Here is a 13,948-nt window from a genome sequence, read left to right on the forward strand (position 1 = left end):
GGTTGGTTATTGTTGGGAAAAGGTCATATATTATTGTCTAGTAAACCCTTAGGGCGCCCGGGTGGCTCAGCGGTTTAGCGCCACCTTCCGCCCAGGTCGTGACCCCGGAGTCCAGGAATCGAGTCCCACGTCAGGCTCCCTGAGTAGAGCCTGCTTCTCCCTCAGCCTGTGTCTCTGCCTGTGTGTGTGTGTGTGTGTCTCTCTCTCATGAATAAACAAATAAAATCTTAAAAAAAAGATGAAAAAGAAAACCTTGGTCATAAGACCCTCCGCCCCCCTCCGCCCCCCCAGATACATATCCATAGGTCCCGTGCTTGGAAGATGGTTGCTAACATGTATCTTGACTCCAGAATAAAAATAAAGGACGTTCTGTCTCCCTTCCTGATATTTCCCACACATTTCTTCTCCCTTCCCTTATATTCCCTTTCTTAACTCTGGGAAACGAACTGGGGGTGGTGGAAGGGGAGGAGGGCGGGGGGTGGGGGGGAATGGGTGACGGGCACTGAGGGGGACACTTGACGGGATGAGCACTGGGTGTTTTTCTGTATGTTGGTAAATTGAACACCAATAAAAATTAATTTATTAAAAATAATAATAAAAATAAAGGACGTTTCTAAAGGAATTTTTATATGTTAAAGAAGACCTGCAGGGTCCTGGCGGGTCAGGCCAAGATTGCCCCTTTGCCCTTAGCAAAGCCAACATGGGGGCCGCTGAGCCCGTAGAAGAATGTCACTCCGCCCGTTTCAAGAAATCCTCAAAGGGCTGCAAGTAGGGAGGGAATTAATTTTCCTTCTGCCTTTGTTTCCCACATGATTATCGCCACTATTACCATCATTATTGACTTTTTTTTCTTTTCATGTAAGTTTGAAGTCCAGGTACCTTTCCTCCAAAAAAGTACGGTCTCAGCATTGGTGGGTCCCCTAAATTTGATGTGTTACATGACCGGACTAGTCAAGTGTAATCTCATGTCGTTTAAACCTGGAGCTCACCCTATTTCTGAAGTTCTTATGGGGATATCTAATACGTTTCCTTATTTTCTGATAGAGGTGAAGATTAAATGAGTTTAGGTAGCGCTAGTAATGTTGTAAGTGCCCAAAATTACTAGCTATTGTTGTTGAGACAGGGATTCCACTTCTTAGAGCCACAAGTATCCTTATCTGATTCTCTCTCTCTCTCTCTCTTTCTCTCTTTCCTATGTATAAGGAAAGGATCTGTTTTGCTACCTGTTAACTTCTAAGGATCCAGGGCAGGGGTAGGAGGTGGAGAGATGAGAGAGGGTTGACTAGAGTGCTGTCAGTTGTGGGGTGATATTAAGTGGTCAAATGGCTGCTTTAAGAAATGCACTTAAGAGCAACAGGATGGAACCACCGTGTCTAGTTTCTCTCTCAGCAGCAGCCTAGAACTATGAAACTAGAGTTTCTACATATGGTAGTTGTTCATATACACGAAAGTATCATTTTTGCATATTAATATTCTAACTAAGTTATTGTTTGGAGTTGGGTCTTTTAGATTTTCTGTCATTACAATCATGTCATTGAGATGACAAAATCCTTTCCAAATTTTATACCACTAATTTGTCATATCTAACTGTATTGGCTAGTTATTTCCAATAAAAATATGTAATAATAGTGAACATAGTATAGGCTTCTTTGTCTTATTCTACCTTTAACGGGACATCTCTAGAACTTTCCCATTAAGTATGCTACTGGCTTGGGAGACTAAGGTAAATCTTTTATCTTTTAGCATATTAAGGAAGTGCCCAGCTACTAAGAGAATAGGAAAAATTTTGACACAAAGCATTGAGCATGCCCCTACATCTTGTCATAAAAGTAGGTATAAACTAGATAATATTTGCCTCAGAGACTCTAATGAAATTCACATTAGCTAGGTTGGAATCAATGTTCTTTCTTAATCTTACATACTATCGTCATGAAATTGAATACTGACTAGGTTGTTTATAAGAAATCTCCCTGTGGAAAGGAGAGAAAATGTGTGGGTAATAGGGAGACAGAACATGAGAGACTCCTAACTCTGGGAAACGAACAAGGGGTGGTGGAAAGGGAGGTGGGGGTGACAGGCACTGAGGGGGGCACTTGATGGGATGAGCACTGGGTGTTATGCTATATGTTGGCAAATTGAACTCCAATTAAAAAAAATATATGAAAATAAATAAATAAATAAATCCCCCTGTGATATGCCGATTTTTAACCCTGGAAAAGTTCTTTTTTATCTTTTATAGAATATCACCTTTAATCCAAAGTCTATGCTTGTTCTATACATTGTGGGAAATTGCATGGATCTACTATAGTTTGGTTATCAAAGTTGTGTCTGTCCAAATATGCTGGTTGTGGAAAATAGGAACATTTTATGATAATAGAGAGATTAGGTCATCAAGAGATATAACAATCTTAAACTTGTGTGCAGCGTAGCAGAGATTTGATATATGTGAAACCAAAAGTGAAAAGAGAATTAGAAAAATAAAAAATTACAGTGGGTGATTTTAACCTTCATGTCTCAGAAATTAATAGAACTAGACAAAACAGTAAGTGTATGGAAGACTGAAAAACATTACCAGCCAACTTGACCTATTGACATTTATAGAACACTTTGTAAAAAGCAAAATATCTTGTTTAAGTGCATAGAATATTCACTTTTATGGGGTTCATAAAACAAATCTCAACTTTAAATATAGACTAAAATCACTCAATATGTTGTCTGACTATAATGCAGTTATATGTGACATAATTAACTTATATTTATAATATATTTAATATATAATTTAATTGGGAATTAATAATAGTAAGGTTTCTGAGAAAGCTCCAAATATTTTGAAATTAACATATTTTAAAATAGCTTATGGGTCAAAGAAGAAATCACAAGGAAGCGGGTAAATATCTTGAACTGAATAAAAATAAAAACATATCCAAAAGTGTAGAACACAGAGCAAGTGACGCTTAGAGGGAAAAATTATTGCTTTATATGTTTATATTAGAAAAAATGGAAAACCTAAATTATGTAAGCGTCCACTTTAAGGGATTAAGAGGAAGAAAACAAAAGTAGGAGCAAAGGAAATAGATACTTTTGGAAATTAATTGAATAGAAAATGTGTTTCTTTTAAAACGTTAAATTAGTAAACATCTAGCTACAGATCTGATCAATCAAAAAAAAGAGGTTAGGAGACCAAATTACCAATATCAGAAATGAGAGAAAAGAAATCACAGATCCTATAGACATTAGAAATGAATAAATAAATAGGACTCTTCCAGTAATAGCTAAGTACTTCCTATTGAAGCAACCCTCCTACAGGTAAAAACTGCAAACTCTGGGCCAAGTAGAAAAAATAACTCCCTGAAAAGAACAGCACAAGAAGGTATACACTGGAGGAGAATTAGTGCTTTTGTAAAAAAAGAAATGAGACAGTGAATTTCCCATTTGTATGGCTTTTTGCCTGAGGGCAAACCCCAGTTGTTATTCTCAGTCCCAAAAGACAGAGTTTGGGACTACTAGAACAAGTGCAAAGTAGGAGGTCATCAAAGAAAGGAAATCCCCAAAAGAAAGAAGTAAAAAAGGAAGAAGACCACATTCTGTGTATAAAATGCCTATATTTCTGTCTGACACCTGAAACACATGTGTGGAGCTGACTTTTGAGCTATTGAGAGCTCAAAAATTGAAGAGACATCGTCTGCTGCCCACCACAGTTGAGACTAACAGAACTGAAGAGAAATAGACAAATCCACATTTTTTTTTTTTTTTTTTTTTTTTTTTTACAAATCCACAATTATAATTGGAGCTTCTCTTCTTGCTTTCTTTCTGTTTAACAGTTGGAACTCTCAACAGTCTTCTCTCAGTAGTTAGTATGAGATCTAAATAAAAGTTTAGTAAAGGCTGTAGCATTATCAACCACCTACCTTGATCTAATTGTTTCTTTATAGGACACTGCACTCAACAACTGTAGAATACACATTCTTTTTAAATATACACACTTTGTTCATCAAAATACATCATAAGCCAGACTATGAAACAAGTCCTAATAAATTATAAAAGATTAAAATCATGCATTAGGTTTCCTATCAAAGATAGAATTAAATCAGAAATAAGTAATGGAAAAATATCTGGAAGACCCCTAAATATTTGTAGATACTTATATAGTAATGTATAGCTTTAATACTTGTTTTTCAAAAGAAGAAATGTATAACTCATGACCTAAGTTTCTACCTTAAGAAGCTGGGAAAGGTAGAGCAAGTAAGGCCAAAAAGGTAGAAGGAAGTAAATACTAAAGATAAAAGCATAAATCAGTGCAATAGAAGACTAATAACATTATATTTACAAAACTAAAGACTAGATCTTTGACATATCAACAAGATCCATAAATTACTAGCTAGGCTAATTAAAACAAAAATTAACTAACAGGAATGAAAGAGGAGTTAACACTACAGATCCTACAAACATTAAAACTTTTGAAGGTGGGATGAACTCTGAGATGCTCTGAGAAGCAAGAGGTTAGTCATAAGATATTGGCCATTCTAGGAAAGGAATATAACCATGGGTGAAACTGCTCTTCACCTGAGGGAGCTCTTAGGAGACAGGTTGTGTATCCCAGCAACTACCATTGACTTATGAGGGGAAGAGAAGCAAATCTAGGGAGAGTCAGGTTATATTTAAGACAGCAATTACTCAACAAAAGAAGAAGGAAAAAAGTAAATTAGATAAAGTTGCCTAGAAAATGTCCTAAAATGATAGGGGATTTAGACAAAGGAAAGGAAGAACGTTTCCACCTGTGGAAATACTGTGACACAAAGCATACAGTTAAGAAAATTAGGAACTAATTTCTAAAATTATATATACAGATTGTGAGCTTGCAAGTATGCTATAGGAGTACTTTTTAAAACTTTTATTTTGCTGCTATAAACATTGAGGTGCATGTGCCCCTTCAAATCCATGATTTTTGTACCCTTTGAATAAATACCTAGTAGTGCAATTGCTGGTTTCATAGAGTAGCTCTATTTGTAACTTTTCGAGGACCCTCCATACTGTTTTCCATAGTAGCTGCACCAGTTTTGCATTCCCACCAACAGTGTAAGAGGGTTCCCCTTTCTCCACCTCTGAGCCAACATCTTGTTTCCTAAAATGTTAATTTTAGCCATTTTGACCAGTGTGAGGTGGTATCTCATTGTAGCTTTGATTTGTATTTCCTTGATGCAGAATGATGGTGAGCATTTTTTCATGTGTCTGTTGGCCATTTGTGTATCTTCTTTGGAGAAATGTCTGTTCATGGCATAAGCCCATTTCTTGACTGGATTTTTTGGGTTTTGGTGTTGAGTTTGATTAGTTCTTTATAGTCTTTGGATATTAACCCTTTATGATTTGAGAATATCTACTCCCATTCTGTAGGTTGCCTTTTAGTTTAGTTGGTTGTTTCCTTTGCTGTGCAAAAACTATATGCAACTGATGAAACACTGAAGTCTACCCCTGAAACTAATATATATATTTTAATATGCTTCTGTTTTAATGACCTTTAGAAACTGGTCCAAACTGATTATCAGCAATATATTGTTTTTGCTTTTTTTCTTAAAAAAAAATAGTTTGAGACCACTTTTGATATACACACATATAATTCTGTGGTCAAAACAGACAAATAGGACTTTAATGAGACTAAACAAAAATGCAAAACTTAAACAAAATTTAAAAATTTGGAAGCATAAGCTAAATTTTTCTGCATAGCTGAAATCTAAAGCAAGTCCTGTTGGCAGGGGTGGGAGGGGGTACTGACAGGAAGATAAAGCAAGGGTTTTTTTTTTTATGTCTTGCACCTTTAAATGTTGCAAAAAATTTCACTCCATAGGCTGAAAATGTTTCACAGATAGTTCATTCCTATATCTTTAGACACCATAGCTGTGTCAGTGCCTCCTTTTGCAAGGTAAACTGCAGTGCTGGATTTGGAATGAACTGCCCTGTTACTGCCACTGTTGTTGACATCACAGTCTAGTGGTTCAGTGGAAATGACCCAGGTGGAGGGGCACCACCACTTAAGAGAATAGGGAGTTTTTACACAGTTAACATAACTAAATTGAGTTTAAATTTAAAAAAAAAATTAAATAAATAAATAAAACCTTTTTATTTTGAAATAATTATAGATTCACAGGAAGCTTGTAAAAAGAATCTAAAGGGATGTCCTGTGTACCATGACCCAGTTTTCTCCAGTTGTAACCTCTTTTGTTAACTATACTATAATATCAAAACAAGTAAATTGATATTAGCATAATCCAAGAATTTATTCAGATTTCACCAATTTTCCATGCACTCATTTGTGTATGTGTGTACACGTGTGTATTTCTATGCAATATTATCACATGTTTAAATTCATGTAACCACTACCCCCAATCAAGGATCCCTGGTACTACCCCTTTCATAGCCAGTCGATTCCTGTCTTTCCTGCCTCCACTGCCACCTTGTAACCCCTGGCGACCACTAATCTGTTCTCCATCTCTATAATTTTGTGGCAAGCATGCGGTTAGTTCAGTTAAAATACAGCTTGAATCATGGCCTATCGTTATTTTGTGGAAAAGCATCATCTTCACCTTAGACTTTCAAACTTCTCATGAATCTTTTCATTAGTAGTCAACTTTTCCAAGATAATTTCTACCAAGGTCATTGCAAACCAGCTGTCTTTAAATTTGTATTCTCTAGTTCTTCCCTCTTACTTCTAGAAGATGATGTTGTCAAATATTTTACAAATGAATCATGACCATCAGATGTGGGTTGTTGTTGTGTTTTTTGTTTAAAGATTCTATTTACCTATTCATGAGGGACCCAGAAAGAGAGACAGAGACACAGGCAGAGGGAGAAGCAGGCTCCATGAGCTGCTTCTGAGCTGCCCAGGTGTCCCACAAAAAATTTTTAAATTTTGCTTTAAAAATTTACTGTCAGGGATCCCTGGGTGGCGCAGCGGTTTGGCGCCTGCCTTTGGCCCAGGGCGCGATCCTGGAGACTCGGGATCGAATCCCACGTCAGGCTCCCAGTGCATGGAGCCTGCTTCTCCCTCTGCCTGTGTCTCTGCCTCTCTCTCTCACTGTGTGCCTATCATAAATAAATAAAATAAAAAATTAAAAAAAAATTTACTGTCAGTATATCTTCCTTGATCCTTTCTTCCACTACAAAGGCACAGATAATCTTACTAATCTGTTATTTATTGTGGAAACTTTCTCTGAAAATATTCCCTCCTTCTCTGAGATCATTATCTGACCACCTCTCCCCATTCCTTCCATCCCAATTTAAGTGGTTTTTTTTTTTAATCTATATGCATGTTTTTAACCCTGTTACAAATATTGTTTGTATCTGGGTCAGATGAAGTTCCCAGCCACAAAGAGAGATGCAAACTATATACTAACAGCTTAAATTCAGCTAGGCACACCAGTGTGATCCTATTGGTTGCCAGATACCAAAATACTTTTGTACAAGTTAATAAATAGCTGATACCAGAAGACACTACAACAATAAACTTAGGCACAACTAGGTCCCATCTCTGAGACCCATCAGACATCCTATTAGCCAGAAACCAAAGGTCTGGCATTATAGACAGCTTCTGTTCTGTTTTGAATATTCCTCCTTCTTCTACCACTAAGTACAATAAAAATGTGATTGATGCTGTATTGGTGATTTTTTAAAGTTTTATGAAAACTCAGAGAATGGAGTACTCTTTGACAACAGCAGGTAAGATTAAGAGAGTCAAGAGAACATCCAAGAAAAGTTTACAGAGTATATTAGTGCTTCCCAACTGGTGATAAATAATAGTAATAATAAATACCTTTTTTTTTCAGTGCTTACTATGTCATAGGCTCTGTGCCAAATTCCTTTTACAAACATTTACTGCATTTATTGCTCACAAAACTGCAAGACATACAATTACAATTCTATTTTATAGATGAGCAGTATTGTTCTTCACCAACTGATACTGATAGAGCTGAACCAGTTTTTCAAAGCTATCCATTTTAATTAGTCAGTGTTGTGATTAGTCCGCACCTGGACCATGCCAATTATTAATAATTTTGAACATCATTCCTACAGATAAAAAATCAGAAACTAAGAATAAATCAGTAGCAAAAGATCACATACCAAAAAGTAGAACTGGGATTTCAATCCAAGGCTGAACTAGTCTAAAGTTCATGTTCTAAACCACTTTCTTACCTACATTTCTTTTTTTTTTTTTTTAAACCTACATTTCAACTATGAAAACAACTTAAAAAAACTTCCATAATATGTTTTTCCTCTTTATATCTTCTGGGAAGGGAAGTGGTACCATATGTTTTTAATCTCCCAAAAGCCCTCCATAAGAAACAGATGAATAAGGTAGAGAAGCCAAAAACCTACAGATAATATCAATAACAAATTAGGTGATAAAGTATTCCCACAAACTAAAATTTGAGGTGTAGGATTCAACCTCCAACAGTAACACACTCACATAGTATTTGTCAGCAGCTACACAGAAGGGAGCAGAGAAAGGAGAGGGTCTTCTGATAGCCCTGGAAGCTAGAGAGCCCCCAAATTACTATAGGTATTCTCAGAAATGCTCACAAGACATATCTGAGAACAACAGCCAAAACTGGATGAAGTTTGCAGACTCCCAGTCCCAAGTAACAGGAGGAGGACTAGAATAGTCTGAGCCCTATGAACTCTCAATTCTAAGTGATGAAAGTTCTCTGATAAGACAAAGCTTACATTAAGAAACTGCTGGAAGTAAGACTAAGCAGAGCAAATTGAGCAGTCAGGAATGGAGAAGGCAAAACAAGAGATCCAATGATGAGGGGAGGAGTACTTTGTGAAAACAAAGTAAGAGGGAGCTCTAGTACTGATATATTAGGAAGGTTATCCTTAGGTTACTTCTTTCATGGGTTAGAAATGCTCATCTCACTTAAGCATGAGCAATCAAATGGATCACAAAAGTAAATGTCTTACAGTTCTTGTTGGAGAAGGTCATCAAGAAGATGTGACTGCCAGTTGACCTGTGAGCTGGACTCAGGCACTAGGAGGCTCCTCATCCCCTTTCTGTCCTTGGAATGTGGGTTCTGTTTGCCTTTCCCACTCCCAGAGGCTGCTCTCAGGACACAACCTTGAGATAGTGATGTGTTGAGAACAACTGCACGGTATATGTGATTGAACCTAGTTAAGACCTATATTTGGGCAGCCCGGGTGGCTCAGCAGATTAGGGCCGCCTTCAGCCCGGGGCCTGATCGCCTGATTGAGTCCCGTATCGAGCTCCTTGCATGAAGCCTGCTTTACCCTCTACCTGTGTCTCTGCCTCTCTCTCTCATGAATAAATGAATAAAATCTTAGAAAAAAAAAAAAAGACTTCTATATTGACTCTCAAAAGTTGGCAGGCCAGCATGGAGACTTACTTGTCTTGCTGCCACCAAACACAAATCTTGTGTATAAGTTCATTTTGCTGCCACCTACTAATCTGGAATGGCCTACGAAAGAGACCTTTCTTTGGTCTCTTTCCCGCCCCCTGTATAGGAGCCAGTTTCAGATTTTCCCTGGGAAGCTCCTGAGAGGTTTCAAACCAGTGGTTTCAAACCTTGTGAGAAAAAAGGAATAAGGAACAGAATAACATCCGTATAGACAATAAAGGCACACTAAAAAGAAATGTCTACAAATAGGTGAAAATATAATAATATATTCTCAAATCAGCCAAAAAAAATGGAACATTAGCACAAACTTTCTTAATTTGATTTAAAACAATAGCAACAGCACTGGCAGAGCCAGGAAGCTCAGCAATCCCCTAGGACTTTAATAAAACACACTTAAGTATATCATGATAGAAGTACTAAAAATCAAGGGAGGAGAATATGTTAAGACTAGAGAGAAGGGAGAACAAGGACAGAAGAATAAGAAGGATGGCTGATTTTACTTCAGAAATGATGAAGGTCAGAAGAAAATGAAACATCTTCAATGTAATGAAAGGGAAGAAACTGTCACCTTAGAATCCAGATTTATATTTTAAGACTATTAAACACATTTGATGAAAGAAAATACAAAATAAATTTATAGACTAAAAATAATAAAATCACTACACATTGAAACCTTTGGGATGCATGTAAAGCAGTGATCAAAAGAAAATTCAAAGCATTAAACACTTATAAATCAAAAATAATTAAGTGAGTTAAGTTCACAGATAAAAGAGGGAAAACCCCTACAGACCAAGTGAAATCAAAAGAAGGAAATGATGAGGATTACAATAGAAATCAGTGAGGTGGAGAATAGAAAAGCAGCAGACATGATTAATAAATCAAGATCTGGTTTTAAAACCTTTATTGAAGTGCATGTAATTTACCCATTTAAAGTGTACAATTCAGTACCTTGTACTATATTTTTTTAGCTTGTACTATATTTACAGAATTGTGCAGCCATGAAAAATTAATTTTAGAGCATTTTAATCACCCCCAAAAAGAAATTCTACATCTTTTGACTATAAATCCCCCCAAATCCTCACTCACTTTCCCAACCCCAATCAGTAATCTACTTCCTATCTTAATAGATGTAAACTATTCTAGACATTTCATAACAGAATGGTATGAGGTCTCTGTGACTGGCCTACACTTAGCATAATATTTTCAGTGTTCATCATGATAATAAAATGGTTTGCAAACTCTATAAGCAGGAATAAGAAAACTATGCATATAAATGTTAACTGTGGCATTTTTTCGAATATTAAGAATAAGAAAATTGTGAAAATGCCTCAGTTCCAGGGATAGTGTTCCAAGTCTCATTTCACAAGCAGACCAGAGCATACCTAGTTAAAACTTACCACATTCAGTCCAGGGGCCAAATACTGCCCAAAACAGGCAAAGGGAACCTCTGCAGATGACAGGCCTGAAGGATAAAGCAGTCAGGACACAATAGCAGAGTACACACAGCACATATTGGAAACACCTCCAGAAGTTCCAGGCCTTGGGAAATAGGGGACATTACACTGCAGGGCACTTCTGGACCTCTTTTCCTAAAGTCATTACCCTCAAAAACAAGAGACATAGCCAAATTTCCTAGCAGAGAAACAGCACAGAAATTTAAACAAAATGGGGAGACAGAGGAATTTGTCCCAAATGAAAGAACAGGACAAGGCCATGGCCAGCGATCTAAGAGAACAGGTATTAGAGAATTTAAAGTAATGATCAGGGCAGCTCCGGGGGGCACAGCGGTTTAGCGCCTGCCTTTGGCCCAGGGCAGATCCTGGAGTCCCGGGATTGAGTCCCACATCGGGCTCCCTGCATGGAGCCTGCTTCTCCCTCTGCCTGTGTCTCTGCCTCTCTCTCTCTCTCTCTCTCTCTCTCTGTCTCTCATGAATAAATAAAATCTTAAAAAAAAAAATAATGATCATAAAGATACTCAGCAAAGAATGGAAGACATCAGTGAGACCTTAACACAGAGATAAGGAGTAACATAGCAGAGATAAAGAGTTCAATAAACAAAATGAGAAATATGCTAGATGGAATGAATAGCAGGCTTGAAAAAGCAGAGGAATTAATTAATGACCTAGAAGACAGAGTAATGGAAAGTAATCAGACTGAACAAAGAAGAGAAAAAGAATTATGCAAAACAAGAATAGACTTAGGGAAATCAGTGATGTCATCAAATGTAATAACATCTGTATTATAGAGATCTCGGAAGAGGAGAGAGAAAAAAGGGAAGAAAATGTATTTGAAGAAATAATAACTAAAAAGTTCCCTAATCTAGGGAAGGAAACAAATATCTAGATCCAGAACATATGGAGAACCTTCCCCAAAAGTGAACAAAAGCTGGTCCACATCAAGAGATTGTAATTAAATTGCAAATTGTAGCAATAAAGAAAAAAAGTATCAAGTGAAAAGAAGATAATTACATATAAAGGAAACACCATCAATTTTGATTACTGAATCAGTAATCAAAAAACTCCCAAAAAACAAAAGTGCAGGACTGACAGCTTCACATGGGAATTCTATCAATATTCTAAAGAAGAGTTAATATCTATTCTTCTCAAACTATTCCAGACAATGAAAGAGGAAGGAAAACTTCCAAATTCATTCTTTGAAACCAGCATTACCTTAATAGCAAAACCAGATAAAGGCCCCACAAAAAAGAGAACTACAGGCCAATATCTCTAATGAACATAGATGCAAAAATCTTCAATAAAATACTATCACACTGAATCCAAGAACATTCACTATGATAAAGTGGGATTTATTCCCAGTATGTAAGTGTGGTTCAATATTTGCAAATCAGGGACACCTGGGTGGCTCAGTGGTTGGGCACCTGCCTTTGGCTCAGGGCCTGATCTTGCGGTCCTGGGATCAAGTCCCACATCAGGCTCCCTGCATAGAGCCTGCTTCTCCCTCCACCTTTGTCTCTGCCTGCCTCTCTCTGTGTCTCTCATGAATAAATAAATAAAATCTTAAAAAAACATTTGCAAATCAAACAACATGATACATCACATCAAGAGTAGGATAAAAACCATATGATCATTTCAGTAAATACAGAAAAAGCATTTAACAAAGGAAAACATTAATTCATGATAAATACTCTCAACAAAGTAGGTTTAGAGGGAACATACCTCAACCTAATAAAGGCCATATATGAAAAACCCACAGCTAACATCATTCTCAATAGGGAAAAACAGCTTTTCCTCCATGGTCAGGAACAAGACAGGGATGCCCACTCTCATCACTTCCATTCAACATAGTATTGAAAGTCCTAGCCAGGGAAATCAGACAAGAAAAAAAGAAAAGACATCCAAATTGGCAAGGAGGAAGTCAAATTCCCTCTCTTTGCAGATGACATGATATTATATAGAGAAAAGCCTAAAGACTCCACCAAAAACACTTACTACAACATATAAATGAATTCAGTAAAGTTGCAACATAGAAAATCCATGTCAAATTTGATATTGGTCAAATTTCTATACACTAACAGAAAGAAAAATTAAGAAAACAATCCCGGTTACAATTGCACCCAAAATAGTAAGATACCTAGGGAAAAAACCTAACCAAGAAAACTATACTATGAAAACTATAAAACATTGATGAAATAAATTGAAGATGACACAAAGAAATGGAAATACATCCCCTGCTCATCAGTTGGAAGAATATTGTTAAAATGTCTATACTGCCCAAAGCAATCTACATGATTAAGGCGATCTCTATCAAAATACCAAAAGGATTTTTCACAGAACTACAACACAAATCTTAAATTTATTTGGAACCACAAAAGACCCTGAATTGCCAAAGCAATTTTGAAAAAGAAACTCAAATCAGCAGGTATCACAGTCCCAGACTTCAACTTATATTACAAACCTGTAGTGATCAAAACAGTATGGTCATGGCACAAAAATAGATGCAGATCAACAGAACAGAATAGAAAATCCAGAAATGAACCCAAAATTATATGGTTAATTAATATTTAAGAAAGCAAGAAAGAATATCCAATGCAAAAACAGTCTCTTCAACGAATGGTATCAGAAAAACTGATCAGCTACATGCAAGAGAATGAAACAACCATTTTCTTACACCATACACAAAAATACATTCAAAATGGACTAAAAATCCAAATGTGAGACCTGAGACATGAAAATCCTAGAAGAGAGTACAGGAAGTATAATGTCTCTGACATTGGCTGTAATATTTTTCCAGATGTGTCTCCTAAGATAAGGGAAATAAAGGCAAAAATAAGCTATTGAGACTGGATCAAAATAAAAAGCTTCTGCACAGTGAAGGAAACACCCAAAATAAAACTAAAAGGCAATCTACTGAATGGGAGAAGATATTTGTAAATGATATATCCAATAATGAATTAGCAACTAAAATAGATAAATAACATAAAACTTCAAAACAAATAATCCAATTAAAACATGGGCATAAAATGTAACCCGACATTTCTTCAAAGTACACATACAAATGGCCAATGGACCTATGGGAAGATGCTC

At 36.6% G+C, this 13,948-nt stretch overlaps 2 protein-coding genes across 4 annotated transcripts in view; one reads left to right on the forward strand and one right to left on the reverse strand.

Moving 5' to 3' along the window:
• Window positions 1-13,948, reverse strand: part of COA1 (cytochrome c oxidase assembly factor 1) — a 96,341-nt gene that overhangs the window by 72,445 nt on the left and 9,948 nt on the right. The gene's annotated exons all lie outside the window — the stretch shown is intronic.
• BLVRA (biliverdin reductase A) overlaps window positions 1-13,948 on the forward strand; it is a 77,517-nt gene that overhangs the window by 565 nt on the left and 63,004 nt on the right. The gene's annotated exons all lie outside the window — the stretch shown is intronic.

Source organism: Vulpes vulpes, chromosome 5, assembly GCF_048418805.1.
Source record: "Vulpes vulpes isolate BD-2025 chromosome 5, VulVul3, whole genome shotgun sequence".
NCBI classification, from domain to species: domain Eukaryota; kingdom Metazoa; phylum Chordata; class Mammalia; order Carnivora; family Canidae; genus Vulpes; species Vulpes vulpes.